At 37.2% G+C, this 24,565-nt stretch overlaps 1 long non-coding RNA gene across 1 annotated transcript; it reads right to left on the minus strand.

Annotated features, from left to right (window-relative positions):
* Nucleotides 1–2,827: 2,827 nt before the first annotated feature.
* On the minus strand, nucleotides 2,828–22,685 carry LOC140232006 (uncharacterized). Its single transcript, XR_011901467.1, has 11 exons — nucleotides 22,642–22,685; nucleotides 20,135–20,196; nucleotides 18,722–18,796; nucleotides 16,664–16,703; nucleotides 15,713–15,740; nucleotides 14,964–15,046; nucleotides 14,072–14,318; nucleotides 13,154–13,230; nucleotides 11,969–12,078; nucleotides 5,087–5,214; nucleotides 2,828–3,322 (listed from the first exon to the last, which is right to left on the minus strand). It is a non-coding gene; the product is annotated as an uncharacterized lncRNA (long non-coding RNA).
* Between the last annotated feature and the right edge of the window lie 1,880 nt (nucleotides 22,686–24,565).

Raw genomic sequence — 24,565 nt, forward strand, 5'->3', positions numbered from 1 at the left:
CTACTACAACTGTATTTTTTCACCGCAAGTGTATGTGATAATACTACCTTTCCGTTGGAGCGAATGTAATATTGCTGCCCATGTTTCTTTTGCTTTGTTTTCTGTTTTTTGTGTTTGTTTTGTTTTTGTTTTGTTGTCTGCCTTATTCTGTTGAAATGTATGCGAATTGGTGCCACTGCCTATATTCCGTTTGATTGGCTTCTTGTTATTACTATTTCTATTTCTATTTCTATTTCTGTTCAAATGCATGCAAATTGGTTGCTATTTTGCTTTTATGTTATGTCTCATCAAGCCCTTGAAAAAGGCTAGTGAAATAGCCGAAAGCTCGGGGAATAAAGGCAAGACTGAACACCACTGCAACGTCTATACTGCAAGTTTTCCTTCCGTCTCACATACACATGTATATATATATATATATATATATATATATATATATATATATATATATATATATATATATATATATATATGTATATAGCACTCGGAGCTTATATGGAATATCTCATTAACATTTCTTTTCCGTGTACTAGTTAACTCTTTGACAGAAAGTATGTTTCAATATAGTATTTTTTGTCAGATATGTTTGTTCATCCGTGCATTCAAGGCATGTACTAGCAATGGATGAAATCGAAAGAAAACAATATTGGAATATATATATATATATATATATATATATATATACATATATATACACACACACAAATACCTGATGTGAGCCATCAATTGATGTTCAGTACAAGAGTAAATTTAAATGAAGCATTACTTTTAATGTGCTGTTTGAAACAATTCATATCCCATAACATTGCTGATGAACAAACATGACTTTGAAGTTTGTGGCGTTTTGCACAACTCGTACTTCCAGTTACATACATGACTATTGTATATCCAAATAATACACACAAGCACACAAAAAAATGCTCATCTTATGCTGCTTACAATGTAGATTTTTTTTTTTGTCTTTTTTTTTTTTTTTGTCTTTTTTTTAACATCCTAAATGGCAATAAACAGTGCCTTTAAATAACATTTATTTCCTGTAAGGAAAAGGAAACAATTGAGTTTGGGCTTGCCATGGGAGATCAAACAGGAATGACAACTACCGTTTTGTTCCAGCCAAAATCAAATTATGTACACGAATAACAAAGAAAATCAGTACTTGCACTAACCCAATACAACAATCACATCCCCCCCCCCCCCCCATCAGAAAGGGTACAATGGCACATCATTCCATAATGTACAGAATAGAGGAATAAAAAAATCTTAATTTCTTCCAATAACCTGTTTGTCACTGTCCAATTCCAGAAATGTTGGTTACGAAAGTTGTGTGAATGAATAATGAAGTTCCCTCTTCTTGAAACAAGACTACTGTAAAAGTGGATATTTTCGCGCGACTAATTTTTCGCGCTTGGCTGGTCAAGAAGAGTTTCACGTTTTTAATTCCGCGGAATCAAGACACAGGAACATATGGCAAGCAAAAATATTTGCACTAGTTTCTGGTTGCGCGAAATGGGCGATAATTTGAACACCGCGAAAATTTCCACTTTTACAGCAACTTTCCATAAACAAATTACAATGTATATTGAAGCACATAATGTCAATTTGCACGCACGGCGATACTCTGCTACAGCATTAATATGCATTTGATTAACACACATGTACTGCTAGTCTGTATACAGTGCACTTCCGTTATAACGAAATGCTCGGGACCGGCAGTTTTCTTTCGTTATAACGAAATTTCGTTATAACCGAACAAATATACAGCATTAATATGCATTTGATTAACACACATGTACTGCTAGTCTGTATACAGTGCACTCCCGTTATAACGAAATGCTCGGACCGGCAGTTTTCTTTCGTTATAACGAAATTTCGTTATAACCGAACAAATACAATATATAACAAAAACAAGGAAGCCACGCATATATGATATTCTTTTGGTTGAATACTCGTCATGCACTGGAAAGCTATGTGAACAATAAAACAAATAGTTATTCAATTTCAAATTATTGTATTACAATAACGCAAGTTCCCTCGGAAACTGTGCGTGACACACCAAGCAAACACACAGTGATGGTGATGAGTTCGCCCATGCAGAGACACTATAAATGCTTTTTCCGCTACGTATTTTCGAAAGCGATCCTCAGTTCATTATAACGGAGCACATTTCTTTTGTTTTTCTTTGTCAGTGGCGCTCGGAAAAGACTTCGTTATAACGAAAATTTCGCTATAACCGTGTTCGTTATAAGCAAATTTTGTACCATAGACTTTAATGGCGATAATTTTGGGACCAGAAGTTTTACTTCGTTATAACGAAATTTCGCTATAACCGTGTTCGTTGCAATGGGAGTGCACTGTACCCCGGTCTCACTACCTGCGATGTTTCGTTCTTGTGCAATCAGTAATTAGGTTACAATCCGAGCAAATAGACAAACAAATTTTAGAGAAAATACTGGACATGCACAACTAGATCATCCTCCTGCACATGCGTTCTCTACTGGTCAGTGCATGCTTAGCCAATCAGTGGTGTCAGGTTCGGCGCACAGCGACAGGGTTCGGTTTTGGTCCACAGAGTGGTGAGTGGGTGAGAGACGAACCCTGTAACGTGCTTCAACTGTTTCATGCATCCTGAAAACCGATACATTGGACTGCGTAACGCTTACACTATGGATTTTACGTGGGCCACAAATGACAATGGTCTCGGGTTTTTCCCAACATAACCATGCGACATGTGACTGGGGCATTAAAGCCAGTTTGTAATTAGCTCATGTGCACATCTGGACATGACCTTTCTTTCCACCCCCCCCCCCCCCCCCCCAAGTTGGTTGGGCACTTCACTGTCAAAGCGAAACAATGCATAACCTTATCTGACATAACAATTTATGGAATTCAAGTTCAAACAAAGAATGAACCTGCGTAGACCAGGTAACTAAAATGGCCCATTCATTTACACTTCGGGAAGCATCCATTTCATGTTTTGCATTGAATGCAGTAACAAACCTTTTGTATTAATACTATAACTGAATACAATGCTTTAATGTACACTTTGTTGCGGCCAGGCGAACATGCTGGCAAGCACCATGTATAACATCACAGATGTTAATTCTTGCAGCGCTTGATGAGCTTACAAGTGGGGCAATACCGGTGGCTCTCTGCAGCCATCCTTAGTATGTACACACTGCAGGGCACAAATGAAGGTCACCATCTTGGCACAGAATTGTTTGGAGCTTTCTCACACCCGAGGAGCCAAGAAGAACATGTTTCCTTAGGAATAGTCAGGAGTGGCCTCCACAGTTGGGATCTGGAGCAAGGAAGGGATAACTGCAGCCTACAGCAGAGATGAAGAGTGCAAGAGAGAGGGAAAAATGAAAGTATAAGGTTTGAAACACTCAATACACCAATATATGAAATATTTCTAATGTGACTACAAGCTGCAACACATAAAATATGCAAACAACCAGCTGCATGATCAATCACATTACTATTATCATTCAATTTTCAGGTAAAGAGAAGATCAAAATACTATCTATTCCCATTTGCTTTGCTGTTGTTGTTTTTGCTTTTTTTTTTGAGCTCTTGCAAATAAATGCGTCTCTCAGAAAGCCTTGAGTCAGGTGATTACTATAACACATCATTACTGTGTTAATCAGACAAGAGGTGTCAGAAGAGTAAAGTATCTCATCATTCAACAAGACTTTCTGATGCCTTAACCCTGACTAGGCCGGTGGGCCTCCGAGGCCCCCCCCCCCCCCGACGTTCCGCGCGATGTATCGCTAATGCGAAAAGCTATCGCCGCGACGTTTCATGACTTTTTTCTGTCGAGTCTCCCGCATCTTTTGACACCAAATTTGCGATGCCTGGGCGCGTGGTTCCGTATACATATGTACGTGCATGTCAGACCAAAAATTGCTCAAAAACGTGAATTCGTGTACAATTTCAATGGAAACTGTGCTTACAGTTAAATTTCATAAAAGCATGATTATTTTGGGGTTTTATAGATTAAAATCAATTAATAACATATTTTCTTGTTTGGAACAATGTCATGGACAAGTTTCATTGAAAAAACAATGCAAAACATAAAGTCGAAAAAACAAAGAAATACATAAGAAATTCAAAAAAGCAATGAAATAGTTCAGAAATTTTTTCGGATGGCTCAATTTTTTTCTCTTATATTTGCTTAGGACACTAAAAAGAATATTTACACAAAAAAAATGTGCCCATTTTGAGCTTTATTTAGTGATTTATACCAAATTGTCTGATTTCATGCATCATTATGCATAAATTAGCATAATTTAGCATAAATGATAATTTTTTTTTAAAATCTAACTTCGTAGTACTTTAGATTACATCATAGGCAATGTGTGTGCCAATTTTTGTCGTCGACGGCCGAGATCTGAGACCCCCCCGGCTCTATGATCTACCTAAAAAGCCCGGCCTAGTTAACCCGTTCCACGCCGAATTCTAAAATCCCAATAGACTTAATACACAGGCCACCAGAATCCCGTTATAAACGGGTTAAAATTCCTCAGTTTGGAGAATTCTTACTGCATTGATTCACTGCTTCTAACGAGCTCCCAGACATGTTAACATATGGAACACACAGAAATGAAAAGTTGGTATCACAGCCCAGGTGTGATTACATACCTTTGGTAAATTTTGTTTGTAAGTTTTTTCTGAATGTGAAGACAGAGGAGTACCATAGTCTCATCTGCTCTTACAAAGTTGACATATTTAACCCTACTTCATTTGATTTTTTATTTGTAAAATTCAATAAAACTATTAAGTCCTGCCCTCCCACTCCATAAAAATATAAGAACATATGAAGAGCCTGATAGCAAGAAGGGTTAAGCACCATTTTCAAACATTTTAAAATCAGTCCATCATCAGATAGAGCAAAATAGAACCTTTCCAATAATACCTCACTTGCTGCATAAACAAGGAATAATTTACGGATAAAAATATCCCATATTTTATTTTTGTGTGTGTGTATTAGGTGTTATTGCTTATTATCTCAAATCAACAAGGAGTTAGTTATTTTGCGATTAAACTCTTCGTATAGATCCCTACAGAAATAAATGAACTACATGATTACCTTAGAGAATTCCTCCAAGCTAAAACCATGTCAACCATCCAGCTGTGAAGAAGGAGATCCTCAGGGAAGCCCCAATGAAGACGAACACACTTTTTTACCAGGCATCATAGCGGTTTGGGCAACCCCTCCTATTCAAAGAATTTGAAAAGCAACATAAACATAGACAATATATAGGAATTGAATTTGTAGGATGCAAAGACAGGCCATGCATTACTCCTGCCACGAAGAGAACCAAATGACCCACACTATTTTCTTTTTTACCTCTCTTTCTCTTTGTCTCCCTCTCTTTCTTCGGACCCGTTTCATAAAACTTGTCATCAGTGACAACTTGTCATAGATGTGACAAGCTACTGAAATCCTCGCATCTGATTGGCTGAGAGCAAATTTGTCATAGAAATGTGGCAGTTGTCACTGATGACAAGTTTTATGAAACGGGCCCCAGGTAGAATGAAATGTACAATTCCACTAACATGCCTGATACAGGATAATGTCTCATACAAATACACATCTAGTGCAGGTCTGCCAACATTCCCACATCCAAATCAGGGAGATTCCACACAGCAGTCAGGGAGATATCTGTGTGTTACATGCATTTCAATGGGTGAAAATAATTCCCAAATAAGGGAGATTTCAATATTCTCTTATTCAGACATGCACAGATTTTGGCATTTTCAGGGAGACTTGGCAGCTTTGCTTGTAGTCAATGAACATCATCAGGAAAAATAGTTTCCTGCTGTACATTTGTGACTACATCTGACTGGGGAAAAATCAGCATGAAAGAGATGACATGGCAGCAAATATTTGGCTAGAAACCACAGCCTAAAACAAAGGTTGCTGATGACCTCAGACAACTACATTTTGTGCTCTGATCTGCAGTGCCCTGTTGCATAAAACCTTTACCGCTGGACTTACCGCTCCTTTCTAGCGGTAAGTCTTCAAATTAGCGGTAAAGCTTATAATCCTTGATGCTGATTGGCTGTGACGCCTAATTTTGACGGTATTTACCATTGAAATTCAACGGTAAGTTTTATACAACGAGCCACTGTCTTGTGTTCACTTTTAATTTTCCCGATCTTTTTAGTGTCATTCTCCCAATCTTAAATAAACTCAATCTGGTGTGATTATTGGGGACTTTGTGTATGGCCATTTTTACAATCAGTGGTGTAAAACACGGTTTTGGCACTAATTGGTGTATAACTTTCTTATACACAGACAGATATGCATTATTTTTTCTCATAAACTTACCACCCACAGTGTCTACCTTGGGTACCTTAATGAACTTTCCTCTCTTTTTCTTTCAGATGTGGCATGCATTTACATGCTTGAAATCCAACACTTTTGGTGTATGCACTCTGACATGGTTTTTTTGTCAGACCTAGCATATTAAATTGTTTATTCCTTTTCATTATTTTTGTTGTTGTGGTGATAGACAGGTATCCAAACTTAAGAACTATTATGTTTACCAGGTTCTGCTTTGTCTTCTTTAAAGACTGAAATTGTCCAAACTTTATGTTTCGGAGGTGACATTTTCCGTTAACAGTTAACCCCTCTTTTGAGTTAGCTCTTGCTCACAATTATAAAATTCAACTTTGCTAATTTCCATCAAAACAGAATAGTAATCAGTCTGACTTAACTTCGATCCAAAGATTATTTGATTCAAATAGCTTATCATTTTTTGGTGAGTGTTTATAAATTTATGCAACTTTTCCGTTAACTTTTCTGTCACCTCCGAGACAACAGATTTATGTATTTGATTTTTTTATTCTTGACATCAGTTATACATTACATTTACAAAAATGTAACATATCCCCTCACATTATCTCAGAAGGAAGGTAGTAGAAATATAGCCTGTTGTTTTCATTTCGCAGCAATTTACAATTTTCCGTTAACACTTGTCACCTCCGAAACAATCGTCACCTCCGAAACAACAAGCGTATTATATTTGATAATTTCTCGAAGACAAAGCAATTTTGTTTGATTCTGTCCAATTGACAGGAATCTCTTTTGGATGAAAATAGTAATATGGCAACAGGAAGTGAGAATTTTCTAGAGATTAATAAAATATCTGATAAAAACTAAGAATTACTGTTTCGGAGGTGACAAAACACTGTTAACAAGAGTTTTTGCTCATTTCTATTGAAGAGAAACCATATCATGTACACCAATGGTTTCATTTATTTTAGTAACATAAGTCTCAAAGTGGAGAAATCAACTAACACACTCTCACTCTTATTTTTATTACTATACTGTACGTTTTAGTGCAAATTTACATTTTTTCACTTTTTTAACAAAGAGAATGCACAAAATACACCCATCTGTTGTATATATAATATTGTAATCAAGATCAATTCTCCTGCTTTAGTTAAGTAAACATATAGATGCTTTCATCTTAGAAACTTGATTTCCAATTTAAGCAATTTAGTTGTGAAGATTTACCAATCACAGCTTTCCATGTAGGTTGCTTTTTCTTGTGTTTCGGAGGTGACATTGTTTGTTAACACCATATTGTTATGTGATAGTGAAAGGCAAGACTTCAGTTCCTTTTCACTATCTATTAACATTTTCAAATACATTTAATATCTACAAAATCATCACAGTAGAAGTGACTTTTGTATACCTAGCTCACCAGAATTCCCTTGATACCAAAGTGATACATGTGGCAGTTCATGCATGCCCTAGTCCACAATCTTAAAAAAAAAATCATAAAATAATCAAACTCCACAAAAAGGCCACATGCCTATAGCTGGTGCACAACTTGTTCTTGCATTCTTAGTTGTTGTTTTTCCATGTACAACGTGGTAATCATAAACAAAATTATGTGATTTTTTTTTTTTTTTAATATGACAATAATTATCACATTTTCCAAGTTGAACCAACTGTTTATGACATTGTATTTTTAAATATTATTGAAGTTATCTGACAACTAAAGTGAACAGAGGAACAAGTCCCCAGGACTGGAAAGGGAAAGATCCAAAAACAAGATTTGTAGTTCTATCTCAATATAATTTTGATGACATGTTTACCTTGTTTTGTTATTATGTTTTATCTTAGAATTTGGCTTTAAGTACTGGAATTTCAAGGAAAAGAAAATGGTTTCTTAAAGGACAAGTCCACCTTCATATACATGTGGATTGAGTGAATGCAACAACATTAGTAGAACACATCATTGAAAGTTTGGGAAATTGGACAATCCATTCAAAAGTTATGGTCTTTTTTAAATATCAATGCAATCACTGCTGGATGAGACGACTACGACAATGTATGATGTCACATGCATACAACGATAAAAAGAAAATATAGGTGAATTTCACAAAACTTTACTTTTTGAAAAAAGTGCACATTTCTTCAACTTGCTACTGATGTATGTTAGGGCAATATTATTCACCCTGCCTTCCAAAAGAGAGAAGTCAAGTGTTCTTTTGTTATGCAAGAAAAGTGAAAATATGTTGAATTTTCTTGATACTTTCTCTATATCCTTGTACACGTGTGACATCACAAGCTATAGAAGTCTTCTCATTCAGCTTTGACTGAGCAGAAACTTCAAAAATTCATAACTCTGGAACGGATTGCCTTATTTTCCTCAAACTCTCACTGATGTGTTTTACTAATATTGTTGTATTTACTCAACTCTCGTGTCTATTGAGGTGAACTTGTCCTTTTTCGGTCCCTTATAGGGTTATTTGAGACCAGTTTGTGTCCGGGACCTTCTGTGAAGTTGATGGGTAAAATTACTGAACTAAAAAAAAAATTCCCCATAAGTTCACACAAACGCATTATGCTGCTCTCTTCAGCTGGGAAACACAAACTGTTGTCTTAACCAAACTGTAAAAATTTGCTAAAGATTAGTATGAATTACAATCTAAAACAAAATATGAGCTGGTATCCACTATCATGAAAGAGAATAACTAAACAAAATAACAAGTAAGAACTGAAAGAAAGAGCTTATATTTGAAAATTAAAGCCATGAGGAAAGACATGAATGTTCACAATTGTATAAGCTAACACCTGAGAAGTTGGGTTGTCTCTGTGTTGTGTCACCTCCAAAACAATAAAATGATTTTTTCTTATCTTATACTTTTTACTCTCAAAAGTGACTAATATATATGATTTGCTGTTAATTTTCAAGCAATTCAGAAAGATACATAAAATATATTTTAGTAATGTCAACAGTTTGAATGAATCTGGTATATAGAAAATTTATCCCAGATGAACCAAACACCTTTCACCAGTATTATAACATTTGTATGGTGGCTATCAAGAATGATGAAGAGTTCATGAACATCCTTAAATTAATCTATTTATAATACTATGTGCAAACAAAAACATAATACAAGTCAAATAAGAATTTTTGCTTTTGGCATTCATAACCTATGTCCCCACCAAAAAATTACAATGGTACCCTCCACAACGATAACTTTAAAGATAGTGAATCAATCTAAAATACAAATTGAGGGATTGAAACTATAACTCATTGCCCACACCTTTAATACAGAAAACCCCATTCAATTTGCTTCAGAGGTCAAAGACAAATGAGGATTTTTGTAGAGCATGTCAGGAATCCCTTCCCTCCAAGTTCTGTATATTGTATTTACACATTAATATGCAGTTCCAAGAGCATCCAAGTGCTAAACTTGGAAGAATCAGACTCTTGACATCCTTTATAACAATCCACATTTCTTTGAGACCACTTAACCAAATTGACTGGGGCTTTCTGCAAAATAGAGCTAAGATGTTATAATTTAAGACCCCAAAGTAGATTTTAGCTGATTTAATCATATTAGGTGCTATCAATGCAAAAGTCTAATTGTAATTTTTTTTTTTTTTTTTTTTTGGGGGGGGGGGGGACATACTATATGAATACTTGAACACAATGTTAACATTGAATGTCACCTCCGAAACAAAGTTATTCTTCCCTGGTGTTGTGGAATAAAATGTTCTGAGAGCGAAGAAACATTACTAAAATGATCTTACACACTCATTTCAATTTAAGGTAGAAAATGGAATGCTATGTTTCTTCAGGTTACAATATCTAGCTTTAAATATGTCCGTCATATTCTTACTGTAAATGAATATTTCCACACAATGTTAACATTGAATGTCACCTCCGAAGCGAAGTGATTCTTCCCTGGTGTTGTGGAATAAAATGTTCTGAGAGCAAAGAAACATTACTAAAATGATCTCACACCCTCATCTCAATTTAAGGTAGAAAATGGAATGCCATGTTTCTTCAGATTACAATATTTAGCTTACAACCTTCGTCCAAATGGAAGGCAAACTACCAGTGCCCATGCTAATTAATGAAGTGTAAAAAAAAACACTTGTTCTGTGTGGTTCATCTGCTTGAAACAGGAGTTAATTTCTTGTTCTCAAGTTATAATTATCAAAAACATTGATAAAAAGAAGAAGTTTTGTGTTATTGTCACATATTCTCAAAAAAAACTGAGTGTTAATATTAATGTCACCTCCGAAACATTCTATTATGTTAACTGTCACCTCCGAAACATCCATGTGTGAAAAATCCAAGATTTAAAGAAATGATTGGAATTTCATTTAACCTACATAGGAAGGTAGCCCTTCTTAAAGACTTGTTATAGTATAGAGTTTGACCTGGCTTGCCCTCCAATAAATAGTTAAAATCTGAAAAATTGCATGTCAATTGGTATTTTTACCAAAAATTTGTAAATCTCATGTATTTTTTTTTAATTCACTTTATATTCAACCCCCAAATAGTTTTGATTCACAAACTATATATTGTTGTTAACCATATAAACTTTGCATGGTGAAGTTTGACTACAGAGTTTTGTCATTATGGTGCAATTCATGAAAACAAAATTTTGCTTAAATTCACTTCAGGTGCCAGGGTTTTCCTTAAATTACACCAATAACTCTTTAGCTTTAAGGTCTGAAATGTTATTTTTTCAAAAATTTGAATACTTTCCAACAGGAATCAAACAGAATAATGAAAAAATATTTTGTTTGAAATTTTGACCCTCTGAGTACAAAAGTTACACCACTGATCGTAAAAAAGGCCGTATGCATCACATGAAGTTACCTGGTCTAACTGATACAGCTAAAGATAATTGATTCGACTCCAAGCATGCAAAAGATAATCCAAGCAATGTATCAGAGAATTACTATAGAACATCAGTGTGATGTTATCAGACAAGAGGTGTCAGAGAAGTAACTCATCATTTACAACTTGGATACAATCGGTCCCATCTCTTCTCTCAGACCAGGCTTATTGTGGGAGCATGTAAAAAATAAAAAAATTAAAAAAAAGTCTAAGTTGATACACGTAATGATTGTAAATGTAAATTCGTATAATGGTCCTGTCTATTTCGCTAGCAATGAATGAAATAATTGCCCAGTTTAGCTTCCCTTTCTTATCTGCCTAATCTCAGGTAACTAGCAGCATAAGAATATAGAGTGGTAAAATTGCATGTCACGGTCCTGTCCAATTTGGACAACTAAAAGTTATTCCTCCATTATCCTTCCCTCTTTCATTGCCATTCCAGCAACTAATGGTAATTTCACAGACAGGGGGAGAGTCTCAAGCAACTTCATAAAGGGGCTTCCTTTTAACCATGTACAATCAACCTTGCTTAAATTGACCTCGCATAAGTCGAATAATCGTCTATGAAAAGTCGAAGGTCTTTTCAAGTCTTCTTCTCTTTATATTCTATTGATTTTAATCCCTTTTAAGTCAAATTTTTCCCTAAGTAGAAGCTATTTCTTCAGTCAAAATAGATTCGACTTAGGCAAGGTTGACTGTGCTATATCATACCAGGAGATTTCATGTAAGGCTACTATGACTTTACGCTCCAATGAGCCTTCTTTGGTCAAACCCATTTGCAACGCTGTGCTCATAAGGGTGTTACGTACCTCTGAATATGTGGATCCTTGCTCCTAATGCTGTCCCCTTCAGTCATTGATGTCTGAGATGTCGCCTCTGAGAAAACACTCCCTACTCGAGACAAAGTCGAAAGGGATACCTGCAACATCATACAAATGAATACGGGCAAGGTTTGGTGAGACAAGACTTGCTCATACAGAATAACAAATAAGCACATGCACTCAAACACACACAAACACACACACACACACACAGACACAAGAGAGAGTTGCAGTGGTCAACTAAAGCAGGAGGATATACAAGTGGCCTTTAAAAGCATTTAATCTCTCCCCATGGGCAATTGCAAAAAACTTTGATACAGTTAAAAGGAAAAAATTTCTCCCGAGGGGATGGGACCACACATGCTCTTTTGAATTTATAAATGTCTCTTTCAGACAAGAGAAGCTCAGTCTAGGTGCTGCAGATGTGCCTCAGGTGAGTAAGGATATCTCCAACAAACATGTTTGTCAGCTCCGTCTTGAAACTAGTAAGGTTCATCATCATTGGCACATATCACTGCTTTTGACATGACACTTGGCACATGCAGTAAGGTAAGTGTTCTGGGGGGTGTTTCATACAGCTGTTCTTACGACTTGAGAACAACTGGTGATCAGTTCTGATGTGCTATACTTATCAGAATGTCAATAATTCATCACAAGAACTGATCACCAGTTGTTCCCAAGTCGTTCGGAACTTTAAGAACAGCTTTATGAAACACCGCCCTGCTGTGATTGTTTAAAACATTCTTATAAAAAAATTTACAATTAATTCAACCACAAAGTAAGGGGAGAAGACCAAAAACAATCAATAAAGCAATACATCAGGCTAATCTGACTAACCATGCCAAGGCTTCTCGTTTTCATATCACATCTCAGCTCTTGCCTGTCACGCAAAGAACTCACATGGCAGTATACCTACACTTAAAAAAAAAAAAAAAAAAAAAATCCTCTTCACTTCTAATACGACATTTCATTGCGAATCATATGATCTTCCTCATTAAACAATATAAGTGTCAAACCAACCAAGAAGGAAACTTTTCAAATAACAATTTTTTTGTAAATTTATGTATGTTTGCTTGGCAAACTAAGAATCACATGGCCAAATATATGCCTACGAATGGGGATTAAGACATGCTAGGGATATTTTGATCTTGCTCTTCGCAATTTCGTCCTTACCAAAACATGCTCCCTAAGCAGGAGATGTGCAGGTGGCATGATCTTTCAGCTACCTCTCATCCGCACTATCCAGCAACCTGGGAAAGGTCAAGAAGCAGAACATTTGAGAAAAAAGTTATAAGGAGAAAAGTGACATTGGATGGGCATGGGGGGGGGGGGGTATGTGAGTGATATTTGCACCATTAGTTGGATTTACACGTAGGTTTTTAGTGCAACTGCTGCTATCAAGCAAATATGGCAAATTGTCAATTTGTCTGTAATTATGAAACTTCTTCTACAATATTTGGCTTGATTTCTCCCCATCTATCACAGTCAAATTGAACATGGAACAGCATTGCACTTGAAAGCCATTCAGTGACTGTGGCAGACAAACTGGTGGCTTCAATATCTCCTTATAGCCACTTCTTCAACCATGCTCAATAATCCAGTTCCCAAGTTGTTCAAAGCTTTTTTTTTTCTGTGGAAACACCAAAATAAAACACAAGAATACTTGTTTGTCCAGTGTTTAGCACACAACTGCTTCACAACCAATATGACAATACATCCACCATTATAACAACCAAAAAGTGAGCTTCAAAATCTATTTTCACTGCATACAAGTCTCAGTGGTGTCCTAGTGTCGCCATTTTGCAGTCGTGCTGTAAAGGGCAAACAAAACAGCTAAAGACTACATCGGACAGAAGGCTAACGTCTTGTGACTACATCACTGACTTGCGCGCAGCATTCACTATCAGAGAAACAGATTTCCACAATCAAACACAGCTTAGCTTAGATTGATGAAGACCTTGCACATCTAATGCTGTAACTCTTGACTACTTTGAAGATGCCCTTAGTTATCTATGCCCTATTTTATTGCCCTCAGGTATTTAGTAAATGGGAATCAGAACCAAATTGAATTGATTTACAGCTGTATCTTACCGGGCCACTAAGGAAGGAAGGAATGCTTGTAAGCAAGCAAACACGGGACCAGCAGCTTCCCCTCTGAGAACTGAGCAAATGAAGATCCTTAGTGCCTTTCCTTGGGTCACAACTGCAGCAGTCGACGGATTTGAACCAGGGACCTCGTGACCGACACTCCGTGATCTCACTGACTGAATCAGAACAGTTCCTCAGAACAGAATGGAGCATGGTGCCAGGTGTATGGCATATCCTCCTCCTATCATGTCTAAGAAACAGAATGGTCCTTTTAATGATGGCCTCATGTTAAAAGAAATACACGTCACAGGTAAAAGAAAAATCACTTTGCAAAATATCTTTTAATTTTTCATAATTGCACTATTTACTCATGTATCCTCCTGAGTGGCCGATTGGAACATATTCAACTTTAGTGACTAGCGAGAATTAGATGAATACTAACCGGTACTTACCTTACCTTACCACCCACATGCATGCAAGCTAATACAAAGCACCTGGAAAAGAGTGACTTTAAATTTGCCCTAGACAAAAATTATGGATGTGTACAAGGCACCTAACTACAGCAGATTTTTAAATAATGCCTCTGGCACCACTTCATGGCGGAGGCATAAAAAAAAAAAAAAAAAAAAAAAAAAAAAATCTGTTGGTTATATTTCTTGCCATTTGTTCTTCAAACTTCTACTTCGGCTTTCCAATACAATGAGCAACAGCATCGATGTGAAAATCACTGCTATTCAATAAAAGGAGTGCCAGGCAAGAAGGCTAGGGACAGCATATGGTATGAATGTCAAAACCAGTGAGTGCATCATCTGCCTCAGAAACATTCAGTAAGCAGTCATTATAGTGGTAACTTTTGAGAGGATGGGCATTTTGGAAAAAACAAGCTGGGACTCACCCCGTGGTCACACAGCGAAGAGTCGCAGAATTCCACTACTGCCCTCATTGGTCAGGCTGCTGACAGGAACCACGTTTTCTGCTCTAGGAGGGTGAAAACAAACAAACAACAGCTTTACTTTAAGTCTGTCATCCCTGAAGTCACACCCCTGTCCTCACTGAATTGAAGTGTCTGGATTTATATGCATGCAAAGGAATGATTTTGTACACTTGATTAAAAGAGAATACAAATTTAGGGTCTGTGAGATTATCTAGTCACTGGTAGCAAACAACGTTGTTGGGAGCAAGATATGTGTTTTTTTTTTCTTTTTCCACATTGCAATATGAGCCCAGTTGATACCAGTCTTTGAATGTGCCAACAACATGGATGAACCGCAACAACGTCATTCATTCTATGGTTTGGACCACTTCATCAGGTAGAGATGTTTTTTAAACAAGAAGACAATGAAAATGCAGAGTTTGTTCAAGTGGATTATTTGTTGGACATCGTTCAATTACTTCAACATACACACACACAAAAAGAATTTGATCTTTGGAAGATTTAAAACACAAAGGCTTCAAAATATTGACAAGTCTCAGTGGTGTCCTAGTGTCGCCATTTTGCAGTCGTGCTGTAAAGGGCAAACAAAACAGCTGAAGACTACATCGGACAAAAGGCTAACGTCTTGTGACTACATCACTGACTTGGTCAAATTTGACGCCATACATGAATTCTATCCACAAATTTTTAAGTATCCGAGTATGACTAACCTGATGTCGGGAGCCCCATGCATGCTTCCTGAAACAAGAGAATGAAAATGGGGGTATCACTGGTTATTAGTACTGTAAAATGAGAAATGCACATGAAAGTTCTTGTCTAAACTATACGCATTGAATGTTAGAGGCAACTCACTAAAATTTCATGCCACGAAAATATTATGTTTTACAGTACTCATACAGTTCAATCTCACATCACCTTCACAGAAGTAACAAAATTTCATATAGTCAAGGCTTGAAATTTTCCCTCCTCAGTAAATTCTTTCAAATGGTATAACACACCTTTTACTATCCAAAAACTGAAAAGAAAAAGAAACAATGTGGTTCAGCATACACTTACCCATGCAAGATCCCCCCCCCCTTAATCATGCAGTTCTAACCACACACACCAGTGTACATGATCTTTGTATGGCATCTGCAACTGTTCCAAGGTTAAGAGATTACAGTAACCATGGCTACAATTCTAATACCTGCAACTGAAAGGTTCTTTCCAAACTTATGCAATTTTGTAAATGCAATTATTGTAACTTACAGTAATGGCAATCCCTTTTATCAAAAATAGCCCCTATTTTTTTCAAGCATTCCAAGCAAATCCATATGTGTTGGCTCTTTCTTCTCTTTGCCTTGTGTAAAGAGGATCTGTCATTCATTGTTTTAAGACCTTGCCGGATAAAATCTTTCTACTTTCAAAAACAATGGGAGATGGTTTTGGTCAAGTTCTTCCATCACTTGGAATAAACTGATAATTAAAGTTTGTGGGTAGTCTCAGTGGTGTCCTAGTGTCGCCATTTTGCAGTCGTGCTGTAAAGGGCAAACAAAACAGCCGAGGACTGCATCGGACAAAAAGGCTAACGTCTTGTGACTACATCACTGACTTGGCCACATTTCTTTTTCCTCACATCCACACTGTTTACGCTCGTTCATATGCCTCTGAGCTTAACTGACCTTGAACTCACGTGCACACACTTCTGTAATGCCAGTTTTCCTGAAATGAGAGAATGAGAATGAGGACATCAAAAATATAACCACACTAACCACTTGGGAGTCATATCAGATATAACCTGGTCATACAATTACATTCATTCATTGAGATTTGTTTAAACATTGAATTTTACTTGTCAAGTGACCTGACAGACTGACTCTTGAAAAGAAACCTAACCTTGCACCATCTGTGCATGAAGCTATTTTGACCATGCATTCCTAACCAGGTTTTTCAGTAACTCGAAATGGAGTAATGTAAGATGATATCTTTCTCCTAAAAGTCACTCAAGACAGAACTCATTGCTACAGCAACACAAATGGCTCAAAGAAAACTTCTCAGTCCTATTCACTTCCTTCAGTAAGATATCAGTGAGTGTTGGCAAATAGTCTCAGTGGTGTCCTAGTGTCGCCATTTTGCAGTTGTGCTGTAAAGGGCAAACAAAACACCTGAAGACTGCATCGGACAAAAAGGCTAACGTCTTGTGACTACATCATCGACAAGCCAACAAACCGATTCTTTCAAGTCTGCTGCAAACAAACAAGTAAACTAGAGCAATACCGTTCAACCTCGCATCAGTCGAATATTTGGGAACAACATACATAAACAAGTTCAACTAGAAGGAAGTGGTTATGGCAATCTAAAACTTTTGACAATTGCTGCATTCCAACTTGGCGTGGTACATCTATAAAGTGAATGTGGCAGTACTGCATGTCCATATCATCCAGACCTAATTTGGCATATACAGTTAAACTCGCCGAAGTCGACGTCGCATATGTCGAATAATCGCGTAAGTCGATGATTTCAAAAAGTCCCGATTTTTCCCCATTGACGTACGTGTATTAATTCACTCACAAGTCGAATTTTGTAAGTCGAATACTCGCCTAAGTCGATGAAATTCCAAGAACACTTTCACGGAAAAACCATTGAATTCACTGTGCCTAAGTCGAATAAGATTTTATTGTGTAGTAAATCACTGTCATTTATTATTCATTATTTATTACTCATCATTATTTTGTTTGTCAGATGAGTTTGAGGTGGCCAAAAAAAAAAATGATCTAAAATCAAATTCAAAGCGATCGCATGGGATTGTTTAACTCTCTTCGTATTTGGAGGTCCGCTGGTACAGCCCTGTCAGCTGTCGCGCTACGTACGTACAGCGTTCGTACAGTACACATGCGTTCATTTACATGCAGTATTGAGCTTGCAGTGTACATGTAGCTTGACATTTGCAGCGCTGTGCAGTGGAGTGGTATAATGGATGAAGCTGCTGAGTTTTCAAAGCGGAAAGTAGGGGGAAAGTTACGGGCACGGGTAAATCGGAATTGCACCTCTACACGCATTTCAAGCCACGGTATGGTAAACTGGAATCAATCACTGCTCAAATATCGTTCATATTCACTTCCCCGAGGTTTAACAAGGGTGTAAAGTAATCGGACCTGTGCCAATACTAATGCACTGTCCATGCAAAGTTAGCCGCGGCCCTGCTGGGCGACCCGTGCTGCGGCACACCGCTCCAGCTCTCGGCTCCAGAGTAGACAACATACATGTACATTAAACATACATGTATATGTACCTGTGGTGAAACTGTAAGTCGATTTTTTTTCGACTTACGCACAAGTCGAAAATCGCCTAAGTCGATGTGTTTTGCTCAGTCCCGAGAAGATCGACTTATGCGAGTTTAACTGTATTTCATCCAACTCAACCCCGAAACAGCTACAAGAAGAGGACATATGGGATGAAAACCAACTTTCAGAAACAATGGGTGGGGCTTCATCCACACAAGTTTTGAATGAATTCAGCAAGATTTCAAAATCACAATTTTGCCACATTTTGTAGTGTTTCAGATCTTTCATGTCAATCATTTCATTATAATATGCAGCAGGGCTCATTTGACTAGCAGACTTCCACAGACCAATTATTGAACATTTATGCCAAGTTTGCATTCAAGCACATGCCGAACTTTCTGCGTCAACAAGATTTTTCTGAATCAAGTTCTGAAAAAATCTTCCGAGAACATATACCTTCCTCAAGATGTATTTCCATTCCATCATCCTGTATTGTTCCTCCTCCGTGACTGAGCACAAGCGGGTATAGATCTGCAGAATGCCAAAAAATAAAGTCAACTGATACAAACTGTGATGATTACATGATTTCTTACAACGGACTAATCCCTGATGAGGGCATATTTGAATCATTTCAATATTCACAATATCATTTAACTCATCATTTTAGAATTTGTCAAGGGCTTTGAGAACATGGTGTGAGATCAAGTGAATGCCACAGAAAACAGAATACCGCGTTGATTTTTGTTTCCACAATACTTTCGACAACAATATTCATAACGCAATGCTAAACACAAACACCCACAGATAAAGAAACTAAACAAACTGAAGAGCTGCTATGACATGATCCTCTCAGACAAATGCCTCGAAACTGGCATCACAAAGCGACAGCACTTTGCATGCTACCCGGGCAACGTGCTTCAGTGCCGCACAAGACATGCGGCACTGACATTGCCATGGCAACACAGTGTTATCTTCAGCCTCGTCATCAAAATCGTCACCGAGGAAAATGTCATGGCCCTTCTCCTACTACAACTGTATGAAAGCTACTCAGTGTAACTCCACACTATATTCATGTCAGCTTTGTATTTTTTCTTTTTTTAAAGACAAGAAGGGGAGAAATTCCTACAAATATGGGATTAACTGTTTCACATTTTGTGCTTGTAGTGCTATTGGCTGGAACAATAGGATGCAAACTGGAAGATGCTATGATGTCATCACTTTACAACTCTCCATAGGTTTTTACACAAAAACTAGCATTAAAGGGTGTGTACAGTTCTGGTCGAGGTGAGGATTTAGCTTTTAACGTTTTGCGAGATATTCAGAAACCACTCTATGAGATGTCTAAGAGCATGCAATTCTGAAGGGTATCAAAAGTTTATTTGATGAAAATCGGTTTTGAAATGGCTGAGATATCCAAACACAAGGTGAAACAAAGAGATCCTAATAAAGTTGTGGCCTGTCGCCTTCACTTTTTTGGATATCTCAGCCATTTCAAAACCAATTTTCATCAAATAAACGTTGAATCCTTCTTAAAATTACATGCTCTTTCATATTTCATAAGAGGTTTCTCATTATCTCACTTAGAAATGTTCAAAACATGAATCCCTTACCTCAACCAGTACTGTACAGTCCCTTTAATATTGTCTTGATAGTTATGAAGCTACAACCCCCTTCCCGAAGAGTCATCATTGCTAGCAGAAATAACTGACAAAACTTCTGATGCAATTCTCACTAACTTATTAAAAAAAAGTCTGAAGTTTGAACAATAGCTTCTGGCCCCTCTGGGCAGAGTAAAAACACCTGTAATCAGATTGAACTCTGAACTCGCAAATCCCTTGTGAAGGCCCTCTGTCTCTTGCCTTTCCTCACCTGCTTGAAAATGTTTGCTGAATTATACTGGCAGATGTGTTCCAATAGATTTGCTGCTTTTTCTGTGATAAATGATAAGAGAGAGCAACATATTCATTAAATTTTTTGCACAATGAGAGAAATACATAACTACAGCTTGCATCTTCGATAGGATAGTTCAATGGGATTTACAGAGTATACGTACACTATCAGCTGAAGCATTTCTTCCACTCACATGCCCACTGGCAACAATGAGTGTTTGGACTCGTGGATAACCCGACAACAAATGGTTTTGTGGTGAATGGCTCATTTCTAAATACCAAATTCTTCAAAATCTTTTCTTTCGGGTGGAACTCCGCTTCTGCACACTAATTCACAGAGAGTGGGCAAACATCATCAATGTGAATTTATTCTTTTTCTTTACTATTGACAAGGCTAATCACATGTACGGTATGTAGACTCCCTCTTACCACTCTCATGTAAATGATGATACATGCTCTACCTCCTCTCAGACAAATGCCTCGAATCTGACATCAGTTGAGAACAGCGAACGCCTGATTTCGCAAAGACGTATGAGCAACATAAGACATGCCACTCACAAGTCCAGAGGAAACAGGTTGCTGTAATCAGCCTCGTCATCGAATCATCACAGAGGACTCGTTGTAGCCTAATATTTTATTACTAAACTGATATCATTTCATTTCATTCAATTTTCATCCCATTTCATTAATTCACTAATAGCTCTAGGCCTACATTATGACTAATGACAGATGAAAAGAAGTTATATCAGAAAGTGGATTGTATGACTATGCACTGATTTTTTTTTTTTTTTTTTTTTGCTCTCTGAATTCTGTTCTATAAAAAGTCCTGAAAATTACAAATCTTGGAAAATTATGTACATTTTTCATTCAGATTTTGGGAAAATAGACTTCAGGTTAAAGGGACTGTACAGTACTGGTTGAGGTGGGGATTCATGTTTTGAACATTCCTAAGTGAGATAATGAAAAGCCTCTTATGAAGTATGAAAGAGCATGTAATTTTAAGAAGGATTCAACGTTTATTTGATGAAAATTGGTTTTCAAATGGCTGAGATATCCAATAAAGTGCAAATAATAAAAGGCGACATGCCACAACTTTATTAGGATCTCTTTGTTTCACCTTGTTATTGGATATCTTAGCCATTTCAAAACCAATTTTCATCAAATAAACTTTTGATACCCTTTAGAACTACATGCTCTTTGACATCTCATAGAGTGGTTTCTGAATATCTCGCAAAACGTTAAAAGCTAAATCCTCACCTCGACCAGAACTGTTCACACCCTTTAACCCCTATAAAAAGTTATTTTTAAGCGCAGCACAAAATCACTTTATTATTCCGGACATGTTTGTAATGGAATAATCAACATCTTTCACATCTTAGCTGGTCTATTCATGCACCAGAATCACTAATCATCCCCACGATTCAACGAACACATTCGATACAGAGAAAAACTGCAAATGAGGCTCAAATTTTGTAATGTATGGTAAAGGTCTAACATGAACATTTCGAACAATTTACGTGATAAAATCTAGTGATAAATCGACATCTTCTTCTAAATCTGAGTCGAAATGTGAATTTCTTAGCATTTCTACGTTTTAAAATTTTGTGTCTCATTTTTGGCAATTTATTATATACACTGTAGGCCCAAACAACGCTCTGAAAGGCTATCTAGTTTCCGAAGTCCCACATACATTGAATGCTAACCGTTAGACAAAATCATGAAATCGGCCCCACTGGACTGCAGAGTCACGGTGAGAGTGCGTGCATCTGTGCATTATTAGCAAGTAAGGTTAGGTTAGGTTTGGCTTACTTTTCTAATCAATTCTATAGAAACTCTAGGTTTTATTTATGGTTGTAAATTACTCAAGGGACATTCAGATTAAAGTCCTTTCGACAATAAAACAAGGAAGAAAGAAAAGAAAGAACATTTTTAAGGAAAAAAATTGAAAGGACAAAAGATACTATTATCACTGTCCGGACACACTCCACACATCACATCGACACATGTTCTTCCAACTCCAAGTTCCATGACCATGTCACATGAGCCGAGCCTTTCCAATTTCCTATTCGTGGTTGTAATTCAGCGGTAGGCCTATATGCAGGACAGTAAGCACTAAAAAGTTTGTAAATTTACTTCCTTTGAAAGCCGGCTTGTACGCTTGTCTTACAATATCAAGTACCGGTAAAAGCAGAATCCCTCCATCAACATGCCCTATAGTAGAGTATCTATACAAAACCCAAAAGTAATGCAAGAGGATTCTATCGTGGCTTCATTGCCAACCACACCATTCCATGCGCCATCGATGAGATATGACCACGCTGCTTTCGAACTGTTGAGTTTAGGAGTAGAATCTAAGTCATACAAAGAACAAGTTAATATGCTTACTCCGAATCAAACATCAGAGGAACAGAAACAACCCAGTAAATAATACAAAACATCATTTAGCATGTTCAAACCAATCATAATTTTGTGAAACAGATATCTTACCGTGTCCTTCCTATACAGAGCTTGTCGCATTTGTTCACGCACGTGCTCGTGGTGTAAGCATAGCAGCCAGACACGTACACACCCTCGCTACCCTCGCCTTGCGCCTCGCGCCCGCTGCCGCGCATGCGCAGCCCCCACCCGTCTCCGAACGAACCTCTTGAAACGGACCGTGTGCGTGCGCTACGCGATGAGTTCGCATATTCGTGCATAATGTTCACGCCCAATTTCTACTGTGTCTCTACTTCGTTCACCTGACTTCCAGTAAACAACACTATACGGGGGCGTTAGGGACGGGTGGGAGGGACCAAAAAGAAGTCTTTTATTATAGTTGAAGTCATGCTTTTGATTATATTGATTCAACCACAACACTCTTTAATGTAGGCCTACTTATTTTTAGAAGGATTTATTCACAATTTTTGTTCTAAAATGTAGTCAAAGTATAATATATGTTATTCTAGCAGGACATCACCTCTCAATACACCCTACTTAATGGAACATACCAAGTTGCGTCAACGAACTTCAAACGAATCATGTAATAGCAGTGTAGAATTGGCGGAGATATACGATATGTTTATTCTTTTCTTCATCCGTGTAATTCCTTTGTCCAAGTACTGTATCAGCTGCAGATCCAGTGGCGTATCTAGGGGGGGGGGGGGCAAGGGGGGCACGTGCCCACTCCTAGGGGCGCAAAAAACGAAAAAAAAAAAAAAACGAAGAAGGAGAAGAAAAAAAAAAAAGGAAAACGAAAAAGAAGAAGAAAAAAAAGAAAAAAGAAAAGATGAAGAAGAAGACGGAAAAAAAAAAACTCGCCCGGAAAAGGGGGGGGGGGGAGGGAGAATGGTGGGGAGGGGGGCAGAAAACCAAATCAAACAAGATAAAAACAAAACATGATGATGACGCGGACAAAATGACAATGTGTATTGTGTTCACACAAGAATTCCATGTTCTGTAAGCTGAAATACAAAAATTTTCGGCTCGATCGCCAAAATTTATATCAAAAAAGAAGGTAAGAACAAAATGTGATGATGACGCGGACAAAATGACAATGTCTATTGTGTTCACACATGTCATTTAATATTTAGCAGGAAAAATGTTTCACGGCTGCAATTTCTTTCGTTCTGAAGCGATCGCCAATTGGATCAAAAGAAGGCGCCAACGGTTTTGAACATGGGGGGGGGGGGAGGGGCGCAAAAAACCCAAATCAAACAAGATAAGAACAAAACGTAATGATGACGTGGAAATATACAAGTTTCGGCTCACTCGCTCGTACAATTTAGAGTATTTTTTTTTTCAAGTCCTCAGTTTGTTGAGATAAATCGTTATCTATACGACCGTCACTATATATCTTGATTAGAATTGTAAGATTTAATAAGCAAAAAATGACAACAGTTCCATGTTTTGTAAGCTGAAATACAAAAATTTTCGGCTCGCTCGCTGCGCTTGCTCGCCAAAATTTATCAGAAAAAAAAAGATATAAGAACAAAACGTGATGATGACGTGGAAATATACACATTCGGCTCATTCGCGCATACTAATCTAGAGTATTTTTTAAAGTCCTCAGTTTGTTGGTAGAAATCGTTATCTATAAGGCCGTCACTATTATTATCTTGATTAGAATTGTGAGATTTTATAAGCAAAAAATGACAAGAATTCCATGTTTTGGAAGCTGAAATACAAACATTTTCAGCTCGCTCGCCAAAAATTTATCAAAATTCATTACATTTAAATCACTCTCAAAAGACTCTTTTTAAGTGCTTGAAAAAGCATATCATGTGCACTTTGTTTAAAGGTAGGGAATCCCATTTGCATGCCTTAAATGAAGAGTTGTATAAATACAGTGGTATGTTGAAGAGAGTATCATTTTAGAAACTCCCATAAAGTATTGAAAGCGGAAGGTAACATTTAGTACATTTTTATTGACCGT

This window comes from Diadema setosum, chromosome 8 (assembly GCF_964275005.1).
Source record: "Diadema setosum chromosome 8, eeDiaSeto1, whole genome shotgun sequence".
Taxonomy (NCBI): Eukaryota; Metazoa; Echinodermata; class Echinoidea; order Diadematoida; family Diadematidae; genus Diadema; species Diadema setosum.